This window comes from Psittacula echo (assembly GCF_963264785.1).
Source record: "Psittacula echo genome assembly, chromosome: 5".
Taxonomy (NCBI): domain Eukaryota; kingdom Metazoa; phylum Chordata; class Aves; order Psittaciformes; family Psittacidae; genus Psittacula; species Psittacula echo.
The window spans coordinates 49651564-49677714 of record NC_137739.1 but is presented as its reverse complement, the minus strand read 5'-3'; the positions used below and the strand labels follow the sequence as shown (position 1 = coordinate 49677714).

Here is a 26151-nt window from a genome sequence, read left to right as displayed (position 1 = left end):
AAGAATTACACAGATGCTACAAAAGAAAGAAACATTTCCTCATCTGCAGATATGCAAAGATAATTTTTACAGCCTGTCCACTGACTGCACCCTCCCCTCCATACCAGTAAGGTGTAATGTGGGCTGAAATTTTGACCCTTCCAAGACGAATAATTACTCATCACTTCCCCAAGCAACCAATTTTAGCTCTCATTGAAAGGTTAAATAAGGTAGAGATAAGTTGGATCATGTAAAACTGCACTTACATTCTTAACACAATACCATGATATTCCAAAATATGGGCAGTCAAGTCTGCACCAGTGGAAAAAACTCTTTTGTATTCGGTGGATAAAGAACTGGCTGGATGGCCGCACGCAAAGAGTTGTGGTCAATGGCTTGATGTCCGGCTGGAGACCAGTAACGAGTGGTGTCCCTCAGGGATTGGTGTTGGGACCGGTCTTGTTCAACATCTTTGTCGGTGACATGGACAGTGGGATTGAGTGCACCTTCAGCAAGTTTGCCAATGACACCAAGCTGTGTGGTTCGGTAGATACGCCAGAGGGGAGGGATGCCATCCAGAGGGACCTTGACACGCTTGTGAGGTGGGCTGATGCCAACCTTATGAAGTTTAACCATGCCAAGTGCAAGGTCCTACACCTGGGTTGGAGCAATCCCAGGCACAGCTACAGGTTGGGCAGAGAAGAGATTCAGAGCAGCCCTGCAGGGAAGGACTTGGGGGTGTTGGTCAATGAAAAAATGAACATGAGCCGGCTTCAGTGTGCGCTCACAGCCCAGAAAGCCAACCGTATCCTGGGCTGCATCAAGAGGAGCGTGACCAGCAGGTCGAAGGAGGTGATCCTGCCCCTCTACTCTGCTCTCGTGTGACCTCACTTGGAGCACTGTGTGCAGTTCTGGTGTCCTCAACATAAAAAGGACATGGAACTGTTGGAACAAGTCCAGAGGAGGGCCACGAGGATGATCAGGGGACTGGAGCACCTCCCGTATGGAGACAGGCTGAGAAAGTTGGGGCTGTTCAGCCTGGAGAAGAGAAGGCTGCGTGGAGACCTCATAGCAGCCTTTCAGTATCTGAAGGGGGCCTACAGGGATGCTGGGGAGGGACTATTCATCAGGGACTGTAGTGACAGGACAAGGGGTAACGGGTTCAAACTTAAACAGGGGAAGTTTAGATTGGATATAAGGAAGAAATTCTTTACTGAGAGGGTGGTGAGGCACTGGAATGGGTTGCCCAGGGAGGTTGTGATTGCTCCATCCTTGGTGGTGTTCAAGGCCAGGTTGGATGAGGCCTTGGGTGATATGGTTTAGTGTGGGGTGTCCCTGCCCATGGCAGGGGGGTTGGAACTAGATGATCTCAAGGTCCTTTCCAACCCTAACTATTCTATGATTCTATGATTCTATGACCCTGAGTTTTGTAGGGCTTGAAAGCCTACCCTACCAAAGACGGATATACTCCAGATACTTCCCTTGTGTTCTGAGGTGGCAGCACTGTTGAGTCAACTAGAAGTTCTTTGGATTCAGTAATAAACAAAAATAAGCATGAGAAAAAATCTTCATAAAATTTGGCAGTTTCCTATTAGGCTACCAGGTTTTCAGTTCAGATACTATCAGATGTCTCTGATACCATTGAGAACAAGGTACATCAGCCCTGAGATTTCCTACCACCCTATATACTGATGTAGAAGAATATTTTGGTTCTCCGATCAGTCATGAAGCTTCTGAGTGAAGGCTGACTATGTGGTAATTGTAACAGTCACAATTATCCCACTTACAGACATGTAAACCCGTCTTCTCTCATATTAAAAGATGGTATTTCATTTTGTTACTTGATTTTCATTCTTTAAAGTTTAAAGATGGTTAACATAGAAATTCTATTCTTTTTTGGTGTCTTTTTTTTTTTTTTCCTAAAGAAAACTCTGCCTAAGTATGTTAACCTTTAAGCATTTTCTGAATAATTTCCAAGTGCTTTACACAGTATGCACATGACTACTTTTTCAATATGGGGGCAGATACTATTACTAGTAAAGAAGACAATATTTGTCAGCTACTAACCATCATATGGTAAAAATTCAGAATGCACAGAATTATTTTTATGTGAGTTCCTCGATGCATAATAATTCCAGTGTGTATTAAGAAAACCTCTCAGACAGGTAATGAGAATATCTCTATAAAGTGAGTTCTCATACGAGGAAGCTGAGACAGGTATGAGAGGAAGTTCCCAATGACTGGGATAGCTCACTAAGACTTTCATCTTCTAATTGTGGTGTCATGAGAAAGCAGAAAGAGTCAAAACTGGAAAACATGCAGGCAGGCATGGTATGGGGAAGATGTAGAACAAATAAAGCTACTTTAAAAGCCTAATAAAAGTTCTGAATGAAGGTGATTTTGTACTACCTCCTTGAACCAAAAACTTACCCTGGGCTTTACACTCTCCACTCTCTTTAGTTCAGGAACCCTGAAAATATGACTTAGAGCCAAAAATCAAATGCTCATTAGGTTATTTTGTTTTATAGCTGGAAGGTGTAGGATATAGTTCATAAAAAGAAACTGTACTGAGCAGCACAGGACTATCTATCCGAGGGTCTTATTTGCTCTTGGTGCAATACTATAGTATGCATTATAACTAACTGTCCAGAACAATTTGCTTAATGCATTTAAACGAAATTCTGACCAGTAACCAGACATGAAAGTTACTGAATTACCAAGGCATTAAAATGAAGGTGTTCCCTATACTACATTTGTAGAATGCTTTAATATATATTCAGTATCCAGTGACTTGACTTTTCTTGATCTCATTGCCACTACCCTGTACTTTAAACCTCTGGAGAATTCAATCCAACTATCGTCTATGCCTAACAAGCTGTTTAATTCACCAATGGTTTCCTTCATTATTTTACAGTTGCAGCTTGGGAAAAGTGAGCGTATGTACTGACAAGACTATCATAAGGGCTACTGTAATAATACTATACTATTAGCAGATCCTTACTTAGAAGGATATAAAAATTCTTAAAAGAAATGCATGCTTTTAATTTGGAAAAAAAAAACCAAAACAGCTAAGGCTCTGCAAACAAAAGGTTGCTTGAATAGAGGAACAAGCTTTTCACATGAAAAAAGATGGTACAGATTATTTTTTTCCTTTATTGTATATAAATGGCAGAGATAGTGCCAGTTTATCTTCTGAAAATTCTTGCTGGAGACCTACAGGACCTTCAAATGTAGCCTGTGCATAAGTGAAAGAAAATCATTTATACCTGATAGTTATGAAAGGTCATGACTGAAGAAATAAATTCTAGATCTCATACATCGAGCCTTAGGGAAGGAAGGGAGAGAGGCATCAGTGCTACAATCTGTGTAGGTTTTTTTATGTGACTGTATGTATGCACGTATACAAACCCATACAAAACCCTATTAAACAACAAGAATTCACACTTTCATCTCTTTGCTTATGTATTTATCTTTCATATCTCTCCTCACCTAATCTCCTTTGGTTCATAATGTCCTGCATTCTCTCAATTCACTGGTGGCAAACTTTATTTCCACAGTTTCAAAGGCTGTCTTACTGTTAAACAGCAAACTATGCCTCCTAAATTCTGAACTGAGAAGTAAAAATAATTCTTAGACGCTAGATCTGATAGCATGCTAAGGAAACTAATACGTCAGCCCAAGAAATGCACCTGCAAACCCTTTGCACAGTAGGTCATATGTAAAATGAATTTAATGGTCTGATCTTTACCTCATTTGTGAGGAGCAGGATGGGGCCTATTATGCTCTAATGATTCTATAATTGAAATAGTGTGGGGAATCTTGGATAGTTCAAACCAGTTACCACTTTGCATCAATGGGTACCCATTCATGTCACATTTTTGGATAAAAAAGCAGTATGTGAAGATGTAGTACAATGCCTGCAGCCCATATCATACTTCACTAAACAGCAAACAGCTTCTCATCCCAACCTGTTTCAGAATAACAAAATTCAGTTAAATATGTGTACTGTGTTCTAAGTAACTACCTTAATAGTGGCCTACAGTCATTCATAAAGAATTTTTTACTAATGGGGATGCTGCTATTCCACTGCAACAGAACAGACTATAAACTTCACCTGCAATATTTCAAATAAGGAACTCTGCAAGCAAAACTAATAAACTACTGGAAACTGATCCTGGGTCTAAGAGATTTTTAACAATATTTATCAACACCTGAACAGCAACTAATAGCACACCATACTAATTTTTGTTGAAGATCTCTTTAGAAACTATTGAACGCTACCCCTTTATAGATTTATTACAGGACTATGTGACATCAGATGTTCGATTTTTGGCACAGAGTTTATGAGCACTGTTTGAGCATTTGTACAGGTTTAGTATTAATTTCTTTTTTTTTTTTTTTTCCTTCTATGAGATAAACCCTTCTTTGTTACACAGCTGAAAACATATTAACCTACTAAGAAAGTTAGGCAGGACAGACTATTTTAGGGAATGTAAACTTAAAGAAAAAAACAGCAGCAAGTCAAGAGTCAACTGTTTCTGTTTTGATTTATTCAGTATTTCAGAGATGCTGCTTCTATAGGGAACAATATGCAAGGCATTGGAAATTCAGAAGGCACCTCTTTTGTGTACCATAAAAATGTGCTGGTAACCTACAATACCCTCATAGAAATACAATTCAATAAGGAACTCAGTTGGGAAGATGTCTCAATAGAACAACATGAAAAAATGGTCAATACAAGAATGATTTAGCTTACCTTACAAGGGATTTTGATGCTGGAAATAAATGGGGCTTTGAAACTTGTAAAATAAAATCCCAGATAAACACATACCCATATTTTTAATTCTCACACAAATTTAATGGGGCTTTTTAGCAGATCATTGCCTCTGAATCATCATTTCTATCAAGCCTATCACTGGAGAAGTGTTACAGCACTTAGCCCTCAGGGCAAAGATAAGTCTTCACCATTGTCACATATAGTTCACATATTGAGCCATATTATGCTGAATGGGAATACAGTACAGTGCAGAAACAGTACCGATTCTACCAGAATATCCTGAGATACTTATCAAGCTGTTAAAGGAGACATCAATCTTTTGTCTGTATTGCCCTTGACACATCCTGAAGGGAAGTACCGGGAATTCTTTGTTGAAGAACCCTCAGAACCCTTAGGTCTAACGTAGGTTAAGTGCCCCACAGATTTCTCAACAATGGAAAAGCACCTTGAAAAACACTATCCCGACTTCACCAGAAAGAAACAATGGGACTGAACACCTGCAATGAAATGTAAACCTGAAAATCCACACACATCCTAAACCAGGAACTAAATATTGACATCCAGGGTATCAAAACCAGTCATTTCAACATAACTAAATCAGAACCAAAGTCCAAAAACCTTCCACAAACAACTGCTGCCATCAAGGGTTAAATGAATGATGAAAAACATCACCACATTAGCATTCGATTATCATTGAATGCATTTTCAAGGATAAATAATTATCTGCCTGCATGCAGGATTTGTTTATTGATTAACACACAGACCCCATAACAAACATTCTGTATGGCAACATTCTCTCTGGTCTGTTTTTGGGGTTTTTTTGTTTGTGTTCTTTTTTTAATTTTTTTTTTTCCTTACACTTACTGCTTGCAGTAATACCTATCATTTACTTACTCTACAGCTGCTATACAATTACCCTTGCAATATTTTGGAGGGAGAAGTTTAGGACAAGAACACAAACAGAAATTAAGCATGTGAGTCAAAAAAGATTGGAGTTTCTTTTTCTTGTGGTTTTGGTTTTTTTTTTCCTACCTCATAAATGCCATGAGAGCCAACAAAACTTTCGCAACACATCATGAAAAAATATTTTTCCTTTCATATTTTTCTCCAGGCAAATCACAGAAAAATTCATAGCTTTCCTGTCTCAACAAAATCTTACAGAATAAAGAAAATGAAAAATAAACCCTCAACCTCTTTTTTTAGATTATACAAAATAAAGCGTCAACAAAACACGAAATTGACTTCTGGTCTCCAAAATGCAGTGGTGCTCTCTGTTAGAAATCAATTTCATCAGATCTTAAGAGCTCAGAAATACATTGTCACATGCATCTGTTACGTGGATTCTGTTTGAATGATTAGCTGGTGACATGCCAGCCCAGAAGCATAGGAGGCTGCCAGTGCCATGCCCTCTACCTGTTTGACAGCCCTGCCAGGAAGACGAGCACTGAAGCAGTGCCTTTCATCACAGGCCACCTCCCGGCCACCGCAGCCTGTTTCAGATTGCATGGTCAGGGTCCATGTTGAGAGATGTGCTTAACACCTCAGCACTGCCCCATGGCAACAGCGGCTAGTGCTCCAAGAGTAGGATGTCAAGTGATTTTTGTCCACCACATACGCCCCTGTAGGTCTTAGGTGTTGAATAACTCACACCCATTTGAGTTTCAAAGCCAGTTAAACTTCCATAAATGATTGCTGATGCAAATTATAAAAAAAAATGTGTTCATGTTTGCATGGTATTTCAGTTCTTAGCTTCCTAGGGGTAATGGGATTTATATGCCTTTTGAGGAGCACAAAGAAACAGGCCATAGACAAAGCACAAGGGGAAAGGGCTGGTACAGCTGGTCAAAGAAAAGGTTTCATGTTAAAAGAAACAAATTAAAAAGAGACTTCAGGAGAGTATAATGCCCAAAATACCCTACTCCCTGAGCAGATCTAACTTGCTACTTAGATATAAGGCCACTTAAAGTACCCCAAATCTTGGAAATATTATTAATTTTATATGAAGGGGCATTTAGGATGCTTGAAAAACATTATTATGCAATACTGCCTTTTTATAGGAACAACACAGGGAGAAAGGCACTTTATGAATGTTCTCACAATCGGTCTGTCTCTTCATGTCGGCTCTGAGATGAACCTACCTGTAATTTCACTCCTAAGATTCTACTGTTTGGAGTCAAACAGTAATTCTGACTTGTATCAAATTGTACAGGGAGCTGTAATGTGGATAAATATCCAAAGGGATTACCTAAGACCACCAAACTAATTTTTTTAGGTCATCACTTGTGACCTATTCAGATTTGAAGTCAGTCTCTTATCATTACTATTTTATTAAATGAATCACTCTTAAACAATTTATCCCGAGTGTTCCTTGAAGCATGCATTCAATCAATTCCAGACATGCACTTTTTTTCTAGACTTTTCCCTTACCTTCTTACGAAAACATTTTGTTCTATCAGTAAAGAAAAATACATTTTTACATTAGGTCACCTGAATATCCAAACTATGCCTTCCATGTGTTGACAACTGGTAAAATATACTGTAGGAAAATTCAGCGTCACTTTAGAAACAGCTTATTAGGGCAATTAGATATTAGCTGACTATACCTAAACCACTTTCATATTTTAAAGCTTTCCATGAACTAGCTCCCAGTTTCCATTCCTTGTACCCCCCTTTTGAGGGCTCAGTAAGTTGAGGGAAGGCAGTGACTGTTGCCAGCTTTTTCTTTGCTATGTGATCTCAGTACCCTCTGGGAAAGGTTCAAAATTATATTACATGTAAAAATTCCATCACAAATCTAGATTTTTGTAATTAAAACACTGTAGAAAAACACTGCTCTAAGCATAGTGCAGAGTCACAGAATGCTGTGTAATCATCAAGAAAAAAGCAAGGCCAAGGTCATGGGCATCAACTTGTGCTTTGACAAAATAATGTTGAGAACTCACTGATGTCCAGCTAAAGGGCTCAGCCAGTTCAGTCAAGTAAAACAGAAGGTACAGAGAATTAGCAGTCCATTCACAGTGCGCTCATCCATGTATTATGAATCAGAAGCCGAAAGCATCACATCTCTCCAAAGTACTTGCTTTGGAGTTCCTTCTGATGAACAGAGCTAGTTTAGCTTGCATGAAAGTTTATTACAAAACTTTAAAAAGCTATTTATAATAGAATCTTCTCAGCATATATTTCAAAAAGCATATGATGATAAAGGCAAGGGCAGTATGAATCTTCTGTAGGTCCAACATTGCAGAGAGAACAGTATTTGACATTCTGTAATGTAAACTGCCCAAATTACCTGCTTTCTATAAACATGATTGTAAAGACAGCATTTTCACACACTTGGGCAACCTGTACTGAGCAGAAGGAGTGACTGGCATGTAGCACTTCACCTACAATGTTCATTTCCTGTTTGTTATGCCAGGCAAATTACACAGGGTTGATAACTACTGAACATTTCTACAAAGAGGTTCTATATATGGCGAACAGGAGACATATCGTAGGGTTCATAGAGCACAGCTGTATATAAAGTGTTTAAAAGAGAATGTTACCACTATTTTATTACCAAAGATCTTTTCTCATCAATCTCATTCAGTATTTCAGCTTCCCTATTGATTATATGGCAGTTTTTAAATGGCCAGAGACTGAATCCAATCAAATCTGTTGAAAGAAGCAAAAGCGATCAAACTAATGAGCGCATATTATGTTATTTAAAACACAAATAATTTGGTTCCTGGGGCTTTCCTTGAATAAAGCAGTGGGCTGAGATAACCAATGATTAAATTGTGTGGAAAGCAGTATACTGAATCTAAAGGTCTGGATTAACAATAAAGATTTGGAACATGAAGTATTCTGATGTCAAAAGAGTATTTTTTTCTCATTTCTGTACACAAACATGAACAGACAAGAGTTGTATCTCTGTCCCTATTGATAAGTATGAATAAATATTTTTATTTATATGCCTACTACTATGCCAGGAAAATAACTACTTTACCCATCACATCTGTTTGAATATCCTTATATCTTCCGTTGCCAGAAGTGTCACATAAATTCCCTGCTGTCAGCTTAAAAAAATAATTTGGAAAAGCTGAGAGGGTCAACAGTTTGGTTCTATACCACTTCTTATGCACTTAGGTGATCTCATCAACATCACAAAGTCCTTCATATTGAATGAAGCATCTTCTGGTCTGATCCCACACTCAAAATGAAGAGACAATCACAACACTCATAACACTTACCGGTAAACAGCTTAAAATATGGAGTGCATGAAATTTAAAAGGATGCAGAGCATTTTCAAAAGAAAATCCTCCTTTTTAGTTTTGAAAGGCTACTGATATATTTATTTAATTAAAAAGACAAAAAAGCAATCAACAACAAAAAAAATCCAAACCCATAATAAATGAATCCTGCAGAAAGACAAGTCCTGCTTTCTCAACCCTGACTATTAGAAGGAAGAAGTATCTACTCACCTACTAAACATAAGAAAATTCATTGTGAGGTTAGTCCCAAGTCCAAGCTGTCCTAGCTCTGGCCTGTTAGGATAAGAAAAAAGACGAACAAACATGCTGGGAGTAGGTGGATGGAAAAGGTGGGTTGAGGTGTATATCTTTGAAAGCTCAGGTAAACTTCTGACTTGAGACCCTGATTCAATGGCCTTAGCAACAGTTTTGTTGATGGCTTTGTTAGGATTCCATGCCTAGAATAGGAAGTTCATTTAATTTCAACTTTTGAACACAACAGTAATCAAACCACTAAACAGAGCCTCTTCTGAGGAAACCTTAGGCTATTCCTTTATTTTTCTAGACTTTCATATATCTTCATATTTTATCGTGGGGCTTCAGGAATGCTATGAAATTTGTATTGTTGGAAGGCTAGTTTTCTTCATTTTTCTCCTAAAATACTGATAAGCTGCTTTTCTCTCACAATCCAGTGACCTCCTCTGAGAGTAACAGAATTACATTTTCCCCAAAATTTCCATTCAATAGGCTTGTTCTTTTCCTTACCTTCTTGGAACAGTAAGACTGCCACAAGATTATTTTCACTTTTCAGGAGAACAAGAAAGCCTGTGTATAAATTTTGGGATATATAATTTTTTTGATTCATTTTATTCAGAAAGTAAATATTCCCCAGACCATCAAGCTTTACACAATCCCATTCTATCTCCTTTCCATCACCTTCTCCCTCATGATCAGGAAAAAGGTGCTTGGACACTACTTCACCCTTAGCTATCAAACAAAGAATTTCAGGCCCTAGACTTTAAGTATTTTGTCACAACCAGACACATCAAGAGTCATCTAATGTCTCATGACCATAAGAACAGAACTTATTTTATTCAGCAAGTAAGTCCAACTAGGTTATTTAATGAAGCAAGCTTGTTGCAAATGTTAACATAGTTTGGCAGGATTTTCTTGCCTGGTGTTGCCATGCAGTTTAAAACAGATGGCAAAGCTGAGCATAAAAATCTCCCTTTTACAGCAGAACCAATAACAATACTGTTTGTATTATAGGCCAGAAGGCTTAATGGAAACTTCAGTAAAATTTTCCACAATAAATCAAGAGCTGAAATAGAAAATCAGTTCAGCCTCATTTTTCTGCTCAATGGAAAAAATTATTCATTGTTAACTTACTCATGAAAGGAGAAAGGTATATGGGAAAACAAGGCAGGATGCTTAGTGCAATTAAATATTTTTTTCTATTGTTTAATAAACAGTTATTGCTTGCTTCCAGTGTAATCTGAAGATGTTTTTTAAAGTTGCCATGGCCCTCAAATGTAAATGGTTTTGATCTTTTAAGGACACATTTTTCTTAACCTTCTTTTCACTCATTTTGTTGGCATGTCATCCTCTCATTCAGGACATCTGACAAAGGACAGAGTCCCTTAGAACAATACTATATGAGAAACGTAAGGAATGAGTCTGCTGAGACTGAAGTGTGATGCTGGTCCTAAAGCAGAAGGCATTGTGGTTTCACTCTCATCAGTGGAAACTATAGGTCTAAGTGCAGTCTGTCCTTAGGTTGATCTAAACACTCTGCAACTGCCAGGTTGATCATCTGGTGGCTTCACCTCAATCCCAGTAAATAGTAGAGCCACCCTACAGGGAGAAAGTGCAAAGGCATCTAAGTTCATAGCAGGGAGGCTTCCAGACACTGTGAGGGCAATGTTGGGAATGTGAGGAACACCCACCTTTCTGCTGAGAAATTCAGTATGATATTTGATGCTAAACTGGAGTATTAAACAATATATATATTTGCAAATAATTTGTATATGACCATAAACTGACTCAATGGTAGGACTGGCATACAATTACAATACAATTAAGATACGGTTTTGCAACTCTGCCTAACTGGTGATTGCTTTTTAGGGGAAATGGATCAAATGGACATGTGAAAGATGATCACCTGAATTGTGAGAAAAATGGGGTATCTGAAGGTTGTTCGTAGATGGAAGGAGCCGGAGAAAGGAAGAAGCCAACTAAGGAAATTTTGGTACAAAAACACAGTATAGATGGGAGTTCTCAAGTTTAGTAGCAGTTGGGTGGTATCTAGGGACTGCTAGAATATGTGAAGGGTATCAAGAACTAGTACTGAAGTCCTAATATGAAACTATCCCAAAATCACAATTCATGCTTGCTGCTGGTTTGTCCATAACAAGATCCAGTAAAGGCAGTGGTAAAAGAGATGCTCCTGTGATAACCACCACAACCTTTACTAATATTTCTGGGTCATCCATCCGAAAATATCATGTTCAGCTTGGGCAGTGGAAATAGGGGAAAATCTGCAGGTGTGAACATTACAAACAAATGGGATGTAACTGTATTATTGTCAGATTCATATGCTACTAGTTCTAGTGTCTGAACTTGTCCTCAGGAGGGAAAGGTTTTATAATAAAACAGAACAAGATGGGTGACAAGAGAAGAATGTCTAAAAGAAGAGGTGTTATTGGTATTTGTTGGACACAGAAGGTCATTGGTAGGGAAGGAGCTTGCAAAACTGAACTGCACAATTGCAGGCTTGTAAAATTGCAAAGACACGATATTTAATATGGTTCAAACACATCACCAACATGGTAGAAATAGTATGGTACAACATGAACTGAAATAAAAACTCAGATAAAGAGGAAAGCTTGAAAGACCTTGTTACGACCTGGAATGTCACAAAAATGTACAGAAATGTCTGGTTCCTCTTGACAAGAAATAGAACTGCAATGCAATGACAGGAGAAAATGGGAGGGTCCACAGACACTTTATACCATCAACGGACCGAAAATGTTAAGGAAGTTTGTGTGCCTCATCAGCTGCAAAAGAACAGACACCAAATCCTCAAGCTTTATTTGCCTTCTCTTCAACCCACTGTCATTTTAATCCTCATGAAAGATAGCAATCTCAACATCTTTCTCTGTTTGCTGTTGCACGAGTATTTATTTACTAGGGCCACTGGGGGAAAACAAATCACAGAGAACAAATGGCTTGATGCCCTCTCACATCCCAACTGACGCAATGTTTGAAAATACTGGCTTGTGCACCACAATGCTACAATTTTGAGTAAATTGTTCTGTTATTATAGTAGAGAGGTGTCCCAAGAAATAACATAGGGCCTAATGGAGCCCTTAAAAGTCTCCAGTGCTTCAGAAAGATGCATGAGTAACCCCCTTTTCAAGGAGCTAGTGGTAATTCTTGCTTTTAGGAGAATTAATAATAAGCTACATAAATAAAAATAGTACCTGAGGAAGAAAGATGATGTTTATACTAACACAGCATATTCCAGGTACTGTAGAATGCATATATAGTTACAAACAAACAGTCTCTAAATTACACGAAAGACACACACACAAAAGGATTTAAACAAAGTCCTATACTGTCATTGACAGAATACAGTTAGAATTACAGTAGCCTTTCACACCCATCTTCTGTAATTAACAATGAATGAAAACCTCACTGCGGTAAGATATTTTCTGCAGAAAATGTAATTTTCCCCTGTGCTTTTTCCTAGTCTATTTAAAAATGAGAACAATTCAGGTGCAGACCATTACTGGAGGTCAAGACTGAATCAGAATTTATTTTGATGCATGTTCAGTACAAAAATGTATTAAATAATATCTTCAGATGAAAAACAGACTGCAGCTTTTGCTTTGACTTTGTTAGGGCCTTCATTCTTTTAAAGTGTGTTGGCTAGCTCTCCTGAACTATAGTCCAAGCATTTTTAAATTTAATTTTATTAACTAATTTTTAACCCACCCACCAAAATGCTATTTGTGTGATAACAGCATGTGCAGGGATTCCTAAGGGATATGGAAATTAATTCCACTTCTGTGAAAAGACCTTTTAATAACTCATATGTTATTTTACCTTCTGAGTTATCAGTGGGCTTTCTTCCAGCATTTTCTAAAGAAATGTCCTTGCGGTTTGAAAGGGAAGGGAAAAAAAGGCAGAAAAAAAAAAAGTAATAAGAATCTAAGAGTTTATTAATTTTACATAATTTTGAGTCAGTTATACAAGGCCACCTGCTTTTCAAGCAACCTTTAAAATGATGGTCCAAGAAGCAGCCTCATATCCCTTGAAGCATGCATTTCAGCATGTGTGTGTGCCAATATACAGGGTTTGCTGTAGCCACCAGCATTTTGTTTGCACTTCTGAATACAGCTTGACAGCATAGTAAGATTTTGAGTGCTGCAAATCCTCATGTTTCTATCTTCCTCCCTTGCTGTTTTCATATGCACATGTCGCTGACAATTTCTCCTCTTTCCCTCCTTTACCTCCTTTTTTCAATAATGCTCATGGATCAATAAGACATCATGGCAGTGTATGGACCCTGAGTGATTTCTCATGCAATGGCTGCCGTGACCATGTTTCAATGGGAATTGCAAATCCCCTTGCAAAAAGGAGCTGAAGATATTTTCAGTCACTGAGCCATTGCTACAAGGGCACTGAACCTCAGAAAAGGCCCAGGAATCTGAGCTTGAAAGGAACTGTTGCAGCCATGACACTTGATGGATCTCAGCCTTGATTACAAGAGCAGACTACTACTACCATGATTGATGGAAACCTGCTTCAGAGGGAAGATGAGGAAACAGTGAAAGCCTGACTACTGTGCTGGGGGCAGGAGGGATGGAGGGAACCAAGCAGAAGGGAAGTAGTCAGTAACCTAATCTAATGTCAGGGAAGCACATAGGTTTATGGGAAGTGAGAAGAAAAAAAAAGAAATCTGGCTATTTTCTAATGGGTATAAAATAAGAATGATATAAACTACAGACATCAGTTTATAAAGAAATCTATTACTCTTTGGGATCAAAAAGTGAGCAGCAGTTGAGAATAATGGTTTCAGCCTGTGGCTTTGAGCATTAAATCCCCTTTTTCAACCAGCAGGGCACTAGTTTTCCATTACGACCTCAACTACAGTTTGTGTTCAGTGTGCCAGTGACTCTCTCTTGCTCCATCTATGCTCTCTTCTTTCTTATCTAGCTATACACAATCTTATAATTTAAAATTTCAAAGATGTTATTGTTTGCACTCTCTTTCATTATGCACATTTGAAATACTATTTTTAACCAAAGTCTTTTTCACAAGCTCAGCCAAGTTTAAACTCTGAAACCAATGAAGATTGTTTCCATTACTATAAACCAAAGAGAGAGATAACTGTTTAATCTTTCAATTTTTTAAATACAAATTTTCTTATTCTTGCTTCAGTCTTCCCACATTGTTCCTAATTAGCAGGCGGCATGTTCTGGTCCATGTGAAATTGAGATTTAGTTTAATTTTCTGTGAACACAAAGCGTATAGGTGGCTAATGCAGTAACCTTTCACTTCTGGAGTCTTAGACTGGAATTTGGTTTAGATTACTGTCCTGGGTTTAGCAGTAGCAGTCATTTTTCTCCTTCTTAGCTGGTGCAGCACTGCGCTTTTGACTTTCAGCCTGGGAACAGCGCTGATAACACCGATGTTTTTAGTTACTGCTCAAATGTTTAGTCTGACCGGGGACTTTCTGAGTCTCATGCTCTGCCAGGGAGGAGGGGAAGCTGGGAGGAAGCAGAGACAGGACACCTGACCCAAACTAACCCAAGAGGTATTCCATACCACAGCACGTCATGCCCAGGATGTAAACTGGGAGTTACCCGGGAGGGCTGGTTCACTGCTTGGTAGGGGCGAGGTGTCGGTTGACAGGTCGTGAGGTGTTGTATTCTCTTCCCTTGTCATTTCCCTTATCATTATTATTTTTGGTGGTAGCAGTAGTGATTTGTGTTATACCTTAGTTACTAAATTCTTCCTATCTCAACCCGTGGGAGTTACATTCTTTCAATTCTCCTTCCCATCCCTCTGGGAGTGGAGGGAAGAAAGGGGGGAGTGAGTGCATGAGCTGTGTGGCTGGGTTTAAACCACGACAATTACAAGTGAAATGACTTTAGTGGTCCTATCTTCACTTTTAGCAAAACCTGCTCTCACTACAAAACCACTCTGCACCTAGTTTGTCAAACATCACAGCTTTCTCCTATAGTAAAAACATTGCTGGGTTAGGAGTTCTGGGGTCAGAAGTGAGTTGCATTTGCAGAGCTTTGTAAAGAAGCTGGCTGAGGATTGGTACTTGGTTGAATCATGATTAACAGCAATGAACTTCTCAACTATGTCAGTGAAAAAATCCAAATTACCTCAAGAACTATACTGCAAACACAAAGGGAGATACAAGATAATGCAAACAGATGCATGGCATGTGACACATGAATACCATACTTCCCAGAAAAAACAAATTCTTGCACTATTACACTAATTTAAAGCACCCCCACCCCCAAACTCCAACAACACCCACAGTCAACCTGTGCATGAGCCTCATGTCATCTTCTAGGTGTACTGAAAGGCCAACAAGCAAAACGTATTGATATACAGTCAATATCTAAAAGTGGAACTGCTTTAGCTTGCATGACCTCCTTGTTAGCTGTAATCCTACATTGTAAGAAAACCAGTGCAATATATCATAAAGCCTTTGGTTTATAAACTCTCACAGAATCACAGAATCCCGAGGGTTGGAAGGGACCTCAAAAGATCATCTAGTCCAAACCCCCTGCAAGAGCAGGGTAACCTAGAGTACGTCACACAGGAACTTGTCCAGCCGGGCCTTGAATATCTCCAACGTAGGAGACTCCACAATCCCCCTGGGCAACCTGTTCCAGTGCTCTGTCACTCTCATAGTAAAGAAGTTTTTCCTGATGTTCACATGGAACCTCTTATGCTCCAGTTTACACTCATTACCCCTTGTCCTATCACCGGAAATCACTGAGAAAAACCTAGCTCTATCATCCTGACATTCACCCTTTACATATTTGTAAACATTGATGAGGTCACCCCTCAGTCTCCTCTTCTCCAAGCTAAAGAGACCCAGCTCCCTCAGCCTTTCCTCATAAGGGAGATGCTCCACTCCCTTAATCATCTTAGTTGCCCTGCGCTGGACTCTCTCCAGCAGGTCCCTGTCCTTCTTGAACTGAGGGGCCCAGAACTGGACACAGTATTCCAGATGCGGTCTCACCAGGGCAGAGTAGAGGGGAAGGAGGACCTCTCTCAACCTACTGACCACCCCCCTTCTAATACACCCCAGGATGCCATTGGCCTTCTTGGCCACAAGGGCACATTGCTGGCTCATGGTCATCCTCCTATCCACCAGGACCCCCAGGTCCCTTTCCCCTTCACTACTTTCCAGCAGGTCAACCCCCAACCTGTACTGGTACATGGGGTTGTTCCTCCCCAGATGCAAGACTCTACACTTGCCCTTCTTGAATTTCATCAAGTTTCTCCCCACCCAACTCTCCAACCTGTCCCGGTCTCGCTGAATGGCAACACAGCCTTCTGGTGTGTCAGCCACTCCTCCCAGTTTAGTGTCATCAGTGAACTTGCTGAGGGTACATTCAGTTCCCTCATCCAGGTCGTTGATGAAAATATTAAACAGCACTGGTCCCAGCACCGACCCCTGAGGGACTCCACTAGTCACAGACCTCCAGCTAGATTCTGCCCCATTGACCACAACTCTCTGCCTTCTTCCTTTCAACCACTTCTTGATCCACCTCACTACCTGATCATCAAGCCCACACTTCCTTAGCTTATCTATGAGGATGCTGTGGGAGACAGTATCAAATGCCTTACTGAAATCAAGAAAAAACACATCTACTGCTCTACCATCATCCATCCACCTACTTATTTTCTCATAGAAGGCTATAAGGTTGGTCAAACATGACTTCCCCTTGGTAAAACCATGTTGGCTACTCTTAATGACCCCCTCATCCTTGATTTGTCTAGAGATGGTGTCAAGAATAAGCTGTTCCATCACCTTTCCAGGGATGGAGGTAAGGCTGACTGGTCTATAATCACCCAGGTCCCCCTTCTTGTCCTTCTTATAGACTGGTGTGACATTTGCCATCCTCCAATCCTCAGGCACCTCTCCTGTTTCCCACGACTTACCAAAGATGATGGAGAGTGGCCTAGCAATGACCTCCGCCAGCTCCCTCAGCACCCACGGGTGTATTACATCCGGACCCATCGATTTATAGATGTCCAGATTGCTTAACTGATCCTTAACCCAATCCTCATCTACCAAAGCAAACTCCTCCTTTATCCTGACTCCTTCTGGAACTATAGGAATCTGGGGCCCCCGGGGAGAGTCTGCAGGAGTAAAGACAGAGGCAAAGAAGGCATTCAGCACCTCTGCCTTCTTTATATCCTCTGTCTCCAGGGCACCCATCTCGTTCAGCAGTGGGCCTATATTGCCTCTCGTGTTAGTTTTATCCGCTATGTATTTGAAGAAGCCCTTTCTATTGTCTTTAAGCCGACTTGCAAGATTAAGTTCCAAGGAGGCCTTAGCTGTCCTAATTGCCTCCCTACATCCTCTAACAACTGTCCTATATTCCTCCCACATGGCCAGCCCCTTCTTCCATAATCCATAGATTCTCTTTTTCCACATGAGTTTGCCCAGCAGTTCTTTGTTTAACCATGCTGGTCTCCTGGCTCCCTTATTTGATTTCCTACCCATTGGGATGCTCTCATCCTGAGCTTGGAAGAAGTGGTCCTTGAATGCTGACCAACTATCTTGAGCCCCTTTACCACCTAGTACCCTTTCCCATGAGACTTCCCTTAGCAATTGATTGAAGAGGCCAAAGTTGGCCCTTCGGAAATCCAGAATTGTGGCCTTGCTAGGTATTCTATTCCTCCCCCACAGAATCCTAAACTCCATCATCTCATGGTCACTGCAGCCAAGGTTGCCATTGACCATCACCACTTCAACCAGACCCTCCTTGTTGGTGAGTACTAGATCCAGCAGCGCTCCTCTCCTAGTTGGTTTGTCCACCATTTGCATTAAGAAGTTACCATCAATGCATTGGAGGAACCTCCTAGACTGTGAATGATTGGCTGTGTGACCCACTTGGTTTTGTGCAGCATGATTACTATGCACTAGCTGGAGCAAAAAAATCTATTTGATATGGGACACAGTGACTACTAAAAGCTGAATTGTAGTTTAGTATGAATGCTGATCAGTTGTACTACAACACAGAGAATATTGGCTCAACATAATGACATAACAGCTATTGCTCAGGCAAAATCATTGCTTTCACTCCTTAAAATAATTTGAGATTTGTTTACTGAAATAAATACAACACAAGATAACAAACTCAGTTAAAAACTATATGCTGAGATAATTTCAGTTTCGGAATGGAAGATTTATCTTTCTAACAACAAAACATCTAACTTGCCCATTCAAATTTACTTCAGGCTAAAGTTTAGTCTAAAAGTCCTCATCTTCTGAATATGCTATATATTTTAAAAAATTTTATTGAAATTAGATTTCCTCAGTGTTAGTCACCCTCGTGAAAAATAGTGATTACATGCCCTGTTATCAACTGCTTTTCACATAAAGGGAAACTTTAAACATAGAATGGCCCAAGCTAACTCCCTCATACATAACTGAATTACATACATGCATATATTTTCAGAAAACATAGGCAGAAAAAACAAGGCAGATTTCTTCGTATCTCCCCTCAGCTGAGCTGAACACTAAATTTACATATCCAGCCTCACAAAGTCGTGCCTTTGAATTTTCCACTAAGAAAAATGCAGGACAATTTTGGGAGAATGGGAAGGAAGAACTTGATGTTCAAATGCAGAGAGGCTTTGTAAATATCTTAATAAACAGAAATTGCAACTTTTATCCTCTGTGCTCTGTGATAAAGTTAATGCACTAGAAATCTGAGCATAGTGACAGAGCTGAATGTAACTGCAAGCAGAAGACTATAATTACTACCAAAAGCACACTTCAAAGCTTGGCTACGTAAAAGGTAATTTTATCATAAAACATGTACTAAACAAGACCATGTTTTCCTCTTGCAGAATATATCCAGTATGCTCATAGAATAGCACAGTGTTCTAATTTGGGCGGTATTAAGACTACAGGTATGAATAGCTAATGCAATTTGCATTAAGCAAAAAATGAATTTGCTTGATCTGTAGAAAACCTGAAAATTTGCAGATTATCCAGGTATTTTTAAGCACCCTTGGAGATGGAAAGAACTTTATCAGGGACTAGCAAAAGCTAGTCAAGGCTTGCCTTCAATGTGGTTGCAAAATTTTCTAGATCAGTCTCAGAAGTCCCCACAGCACAGCCCTTAATTAATAGGGCAGTTGAACAAACCATGCTTAGTTCACCAGTATCCAAGAGGCTGGGACAAATATTTCCTCTAAATTCAGTGGTCACTGAAAGGGAAGGTACATGTTAGGGGTAGACTACAATGCAGGGAGAACCACATAGCTGTAGGGGAGGAAAACAGACATGAGAACTTTCTAAAATATACACTTTCTTAACGGGAAGCTAATTTTTAATTATGAAAGTGTTATTCTTTGACTGACACAACTTATTTAAGGATATTTCCATACAAACTGCATATCCTGAATGTTACAAATACAATAGATCAAGGTTAAGGGACAGTGTAATTCTAACAAATTTAGTGACAGGTTAAGATCAAGGGATGTCTTGACATTCTCCTCAGAAAGGTCAATCTAGCAGGTCTGCAATGTAAAAATGAAGACTCTGCCATCATTGCCATGGCAAAAGGTCAGACACAAGCTGATTGGTGATAGAATTATCAAATTAACCAATCGATGTGTGTGAGTAATAGATGTAAGCAATCCTGAGGGAGAGCCACAGGGCAAATGCCAGCTCATCAATAACACATCGCCTAGGAAAAGAAGATCCTCTCTTCAATCCATGTCCTTTACATTAGCAGTGGTATCAAGGAATTAAAAGAAAAATCGAAAGCAACAGCTTTAAATATGCTTTCAGACTGTATACAGCATTCAAATATCTTTCCAAAACAAGTTCCATCACATGCCCTGGTAAGTAAGGGCATGCTAATAATCCAAAGAAAGGAAGCACCAAGAAATTCTATTCTAAAAAGGTATATTCAAAGACTTCAGGATTTTTATGCATGTCTGACACTAGTATAGAGTTTATTAGGAACGCAATTTTACCTATGGCAGTCATAGATACATAAATCTCAGTTTTGACTGTGTGGCAACTTCCGTACGTTAAAATGTGAAACAGATCACAAGCATTCTTGTACTCAGGATTTTATGAATTGGGTGTAACAAGTGCATGAAAAATGTTTTGGCTGCAAGTAACATTTTAATGCATATTAGATATCCCTTTGTGCATCTGATTGTTATTATGCTTGCTCCTACGTGGTTAAAAGGGTTAAAACCTGCAAGAGCTCTCTGCCAGTCCACAGGAAAGCAGACAATGCCTTTACACAGGGGAAGAGGGCTTCAGGTAGGCAAAACTGAAACAAAGAACCAACCTAGTAATAAAAATCTGAGTTCTTGAGCTCAAAGGACATGCATCTGTAGGAAAAAGACTGAACCCCATCCCTAGATGTATGGTTATTTAAGAACTGTCTGAACTTGGGTGAAAATGTTAAGCATCAGGGTAGGTTAAGCGCATAGAAACTGCTTTGTTACTTTAAATATTTTTAATTTCTTCAGTCACTGTATTTCTAAGGACAAAAAAACTAGGATGATTTCAAGACCCTCACCTGCTAGTAATATTTCCCAAAGGGAGATGCACACTTGGAGCTGTAAAAATCTCCATAGTTCTGCTATGGAATCCCAGGAGAACAGCCCAGGGCGTGCACCTGGGATTCAGTGCTGTGAGAGGGCTCCTCTCCAGAATGAAAACAGGGCAGCAACTTGATCCCTGCCCGGTGTGCTCCACTGAGATACAAGAAAGGTCAAAGTTACACCTTATCCTGCATGCGGATAGGACAGAGTCAGGATGTCGAATGTGACAAAGCCCCTGTCCATGTTAGCAGCAACAGTTTGCACGGGGGGCAAACATAGTATCTTGTTGATCGGGATTCCTCATTCCTTTCAGTGCCTTCAGAGAAAGGCAAGCACAGTGATCTTTGCACAGTGAACCAGAGCTGAGTTCACCACATACTACCTAGCCACCACCTTCAAAAAATGCTCAGAATGTACCATTAGCTTGCAAGGCTTCTGCCCAATTATCCCAAGTCATTAAACCTCTTCTTGTCCTGTACAGGCACACTGCTTTCAGTCACTACCATTCAGGTGTTGTTCCCACTTCTCCTCAGATAGTTCTGGTTCTGATAATCTTAATTCAGCTCCAGTGATGCATCTATTATCATGGCAATATGATATTGCTATTATCACAGTAGGAATGGTAATATGGTAGCACTCAGAGTAAGAATCCATTCTGCCATCAAAAAGCTTGCGTTACTCCTATTACTGTTAATGGGAGCTATGTACATGTATCAATAGCAGAACAGGTCTCTAAGCAAGCACAATTATAACCCCTACTGTGAAATTCTCTGAACACTATTTTCACATTGCTTTTATTATAGATGTATATAACACTATAAAAAAGTTCTAACTCATTTGAATATGAGCTAGTTTCCATGCAATTTAAATTGCATTCCTTTTAAAAGAAATCTTTCTCATATCTTAGATGCTTAATTTTCCGTAATCTATTGTTTAAAATGCAGTTAATATCCTCTCCTTAAAAAGTACAAAAAAGCATAGAAGCATCTCAGACCACATATTTATCTGTAGAAGGTGCAAAGTTTTTGTTAATGGACTAACAGCCTGGACTACAGGAGGAATGAATGAGTGTGGTGCCACTGAATGCAGTGGCCTTCTGTTGATACACTTTCCTGGAAGACCTAGCCAAGTACTGCCTTTACAATCTCTGACAGAATGGTTGATAATGACACTTTTAAAGCACTGGAGTATTTTTATTATTATTATTTTACCTTTCATCTGATCTGCAGTTTAATGAGTACTGGCATTTAGATCTACAATTTTAGTAGTTCCTTCAACATCTGAAAACTTGACAAGGCTCATGCATGGCCTGTGGGAGCTCTGAGTGCTGGTCTGCCTGGTCACAGCAGCTCTCACTGATAGTTTTACAATGCAGTAATTCCTATGCTTAGGTCTGACAGAAAACAGAGTGACAACTATTTTCTGTCAGTGCTACCAACTTGGTTGAGGTAGAAGAGCTAATGACATGCAAGGAATTGAAATTTTCTTTTACAAGAACAGCACATCTGTATTTGAATTTCCAACAGTAAACAAAATTATTTTTGCTTTATATATTGGAAACAATGTATCTTGAAATTTTTTTTATAAATTGTGAATGAAATAATGTCAGTAGCATTTTTAAATATTAAAAATTACCTTCAAATTCTAATACAGCAGAAAAAATAGTCTATGATGATCAGCTCTCTTTAACAGTACACAGGGATCTTAAAGTAAATTAAGTTTAATACTAAACCCTGGTATAGACTTGAAGATGGACATATTAGCACATGTTAGCTGCCTGAATAACGGATCAGAGCACTATATGGGCACTATGGGATACTGATCCTCACAGGGACCTCAAGGCACTATTGACACACAGAAATTATAAAGCAGTACTTAAAAAGTGAATATAAAAATTAGCAGAGTAAGACAAAAAGCTCCTAGAATGTTAACATGACCTGCTGTTTTTCATGTAGTAATTCGTTAGTAATCCTATTCAAAACAATCTAAGCTTCAGTGTATGAGAAGTTGATGGAAAGACTTATTTTGGATTTTGCTGCCATACCATTTATAGGCTGTGAGTTCACATGCAGCCTCTGCTATTTTATCAGTATTAAAAATGACATGACAATGCAAAGGGATCTGGTTTCTGATGCTGTAAGTAAGCTGTCAACCGTCCCTCAAACCCTATGGAAATATGGAATATCTAACCACCTCTGAACAAGCTCATGGTTCTAGATTAATGAATAGTATTAACAAGGCACTGATGTGAGGAAATACATTCCACTTACAATGTCACTGCACACTACTCGGCAGACCTAGGAGAAAAATTAACAGAGAGAAAGCTAATAGAAAAAAAGTCAAACCAGGTTTTTTCTTTCTAAAATCAATTTCAAGCCTATAAACAAACTTCACACATTTCCTCAAGAATAAAATGCCCAAATACTATTGTTATTTAATAGTATAAAATACAGAAACTACAAAAACTTGATAAACCCCCCTACACATTTAATGGAACAGTGTTTACCTGTATGCGGAACAAATGTACACAGGGTAAGTCACTGTCTTTGGCAAAGGGTGGACACAAAATCTGCAATATCTCATTACTCTGTCTTTGTTTTATGGAAAGAGAACTTTTTTGCTTGCAAAATGGGAGTACATGATACAGTAAAACCAGGACAATGCTGCGTCCTCCAAAACAGTGAAGTCTGTTGATGAACTGAATGTAATTCTAATTAAAATTCCTATTCTGCAACACTCTACGATAAGGTTTCTAAAATATATGGAGAGCACTGGATTTGCACAGATGAAAAATCAATAAAAACCAGATCAACAATGCTGAGAGACTGAACAGGATTTGCACATTCTGTTTAAATCTCTGACTCAAAATGACATTGCAAAACAAGCATGTACCACTCAGCAGGAAACACTGGAATCTAATCATCCACCCCTATGCTGAGTCTAGCCAACCTATAATACCTTCTTGAGGTTACTTTTCTAAGCTTGAAATTGTAGCATTTTCTTGTTTGCCGGATCCCAAAAAGCAAAATACTATTTTAACTCAATCACTGCCAAATTGTAAAGTGAAAAATCATGACATATTCAACTGCAAACATTGTTACTGCAGATAAATACAATACAACAATGATATTAATACAAACTATAATACTCCCCAGTGGAATACCTCATGAAATATAGTGTTTTCGCAATTGCAGCAGTGTAAACACTATTAACATTCAAAATTTGGGCTGGTTTCTCTGTTTGCCACATCTTTTCCCTCTGAAGTTGCTTCAAAAGCACAGTTTTCAACTAGCAAGTCCCAGAGCCTTTGCTATGAGCTAGCATGGCTCTTTCAGCAAGCCTCTTCCTACTCCATAGAGTATTGTTTAAGGAGTTGCTAGCTTTAATATTGTGGAAAAATAGCCCTGTAAAATTAAACAACAAAAAAACTTCTGGAAATATTGAATGGATTATTTGCAACCAATAGGAAAAAATACATTAATTCCAGCCTACCTACTTTAAAGAGATCAAAACAACCATGAGAAAAACCCAAACAAATCCAATTAAGATTTTCTTAATGTTAAATGTAACCTGTATCGAAGCTGAATCTACAAAGCTGATATATGGCAGTTGTAAATAAATGGACAATATTATACGCATAGGTAAAATTAAGCAAGTTGCATTAAATTAGGTGTTTATTTCAATGAAGATCAAGCTGAAAATCAAAGGACTATTTTCAGTGCTAGGATGCTGAATGTATAAGATGAAGGCAGGCAAAGTTAAAAATCTAGATTTTATTAAACAATGGCAATTCATCATTAAATTTCCTCAATGTCCTCTGAAAATTGTAATGGAAGTAACACAGACTAAATGCTAATTACAGTCACATCTTGAAGCTCTTAGCAGTGTTTTGTTTATGTATTTCCCAGTATTGCAGCCCAATAGAAGAGGTCTGTAGAATGAAACAGGTGGTGCTGAGGACCTTGAATTTAGGCTATCAGCATTTCAGATGGCTTTACTCTGCACCAGATGTAGTCTGGGCCTGCGGACTGACTCATAGCCATTAGCAGCTGGAGTGTACTAGGTGGCAGTCCAGGAACTTGCGTGCTTTAGTTTCACGCAAAAGTAATCTAGTTCACGTGCTCCAGGACTCCTCCATGATGTGAAGCTAAACATGGTATGTGGGGATGATGAACATCACTTCAGAATTGCATCCCTGATCTGAATAAAAACACTGATGTAGATTCACTATCTGGCAACACCATAGATATGGGTACCTCTGTGAACACTGACATTTTTCAGAAAACTCCTCACCAGCAGAAAAAAAATTCTGCTAGGTTTGACCTATTACCTCATGTAACTTTAAACAGTATTTAAATATTCACATTTAGAAGAAACCATTTGCATATACTATATTTGTTTTAAAATTCTCAATCTAGCATGATTTCCTGCAAACAAAACTCATAATTTTTCAGAATGAGGTTTGACCCTATTTGTGATGCACTTGTACTTAGCTTTTTTATTTTTTCCCAAACAATTAGTCTCTGCCTCTTAGAAAATCTCATCTATTAAGTAGAGTTGCTGAAGTTAATATTATATTCTTCCTTTTAGAGTTCATTGTACACTCTAATTGTACTATCTCACTGCCTGTATAAAAATATGTCATATGTGCTTCTAAAAGTCAGAGTTTTTCTTCTCTTTTATTATTTTCAACTGTTTTTATTGAACCTTTAGATATGGCATTACAAAGTAAAGAGATAAATTCCTAAACTAAGCATGACAGCATAACCATGTGACAGTAATGGGTGATAGCATCTTGTTTACCTCATTGAGGCCACTGCAAGGATTAATTAGTTAATGGTCATAAAGCACAGTGCACATGCGAAACACTTTACAACTGCTAGACAATATTACACGTGATATACAGAGCAATACCACTACTGCATATGGCATTAAGTGGAAGCACTCAATCATTATATTAACCTAAGTTTTTCAGGTAGTAGAATCTGACAGAGGGAAATAATGGTTGACTGCTTCACAAGTATCATTAAGCCTTTCAGACAGTTACTCTCTTTTTGTGTATATACTGAAGCCTGTAGGTAATAGGCACCAAGTACCAGTAGTGATCTAAGGTAAAGCTGCAAAACCACTTCCCACTTCATCACAATAATGTTGATAGCTTGGACGACAGGAGTGCTGATTAGCTTATTGGTATGTTGATTTGTTGGTTTACTGAGATTCCAGGACAAAGTGGGAACAATGGCCAAAGATGTAGTATTGAAATCTATGTAAAAGTTGGTTCCAGAAATGAATGTGGGTAAGGCTTTACTAAAAATTCAAGTGGCC

At 38.9% G+C, this 26151-nt stretch overlaps 1 protein-coding gene across 6 annotated transcripts in view; it reads right to left on the bottom strand.

Annotated features, from left to right (window-relative positions):
- The window catches only part of NPAS3 (neuronal PAS domain protein 3), a gene marked incomplete at both ends in the record, with an annotated part of 628566 nt that overhangs the window by 212988 nt on the left and 389427 nt on the right, over positions 1-26151 (bottom strand). The gene's annotated exons all lie outside the window — the stretch shown is intronic.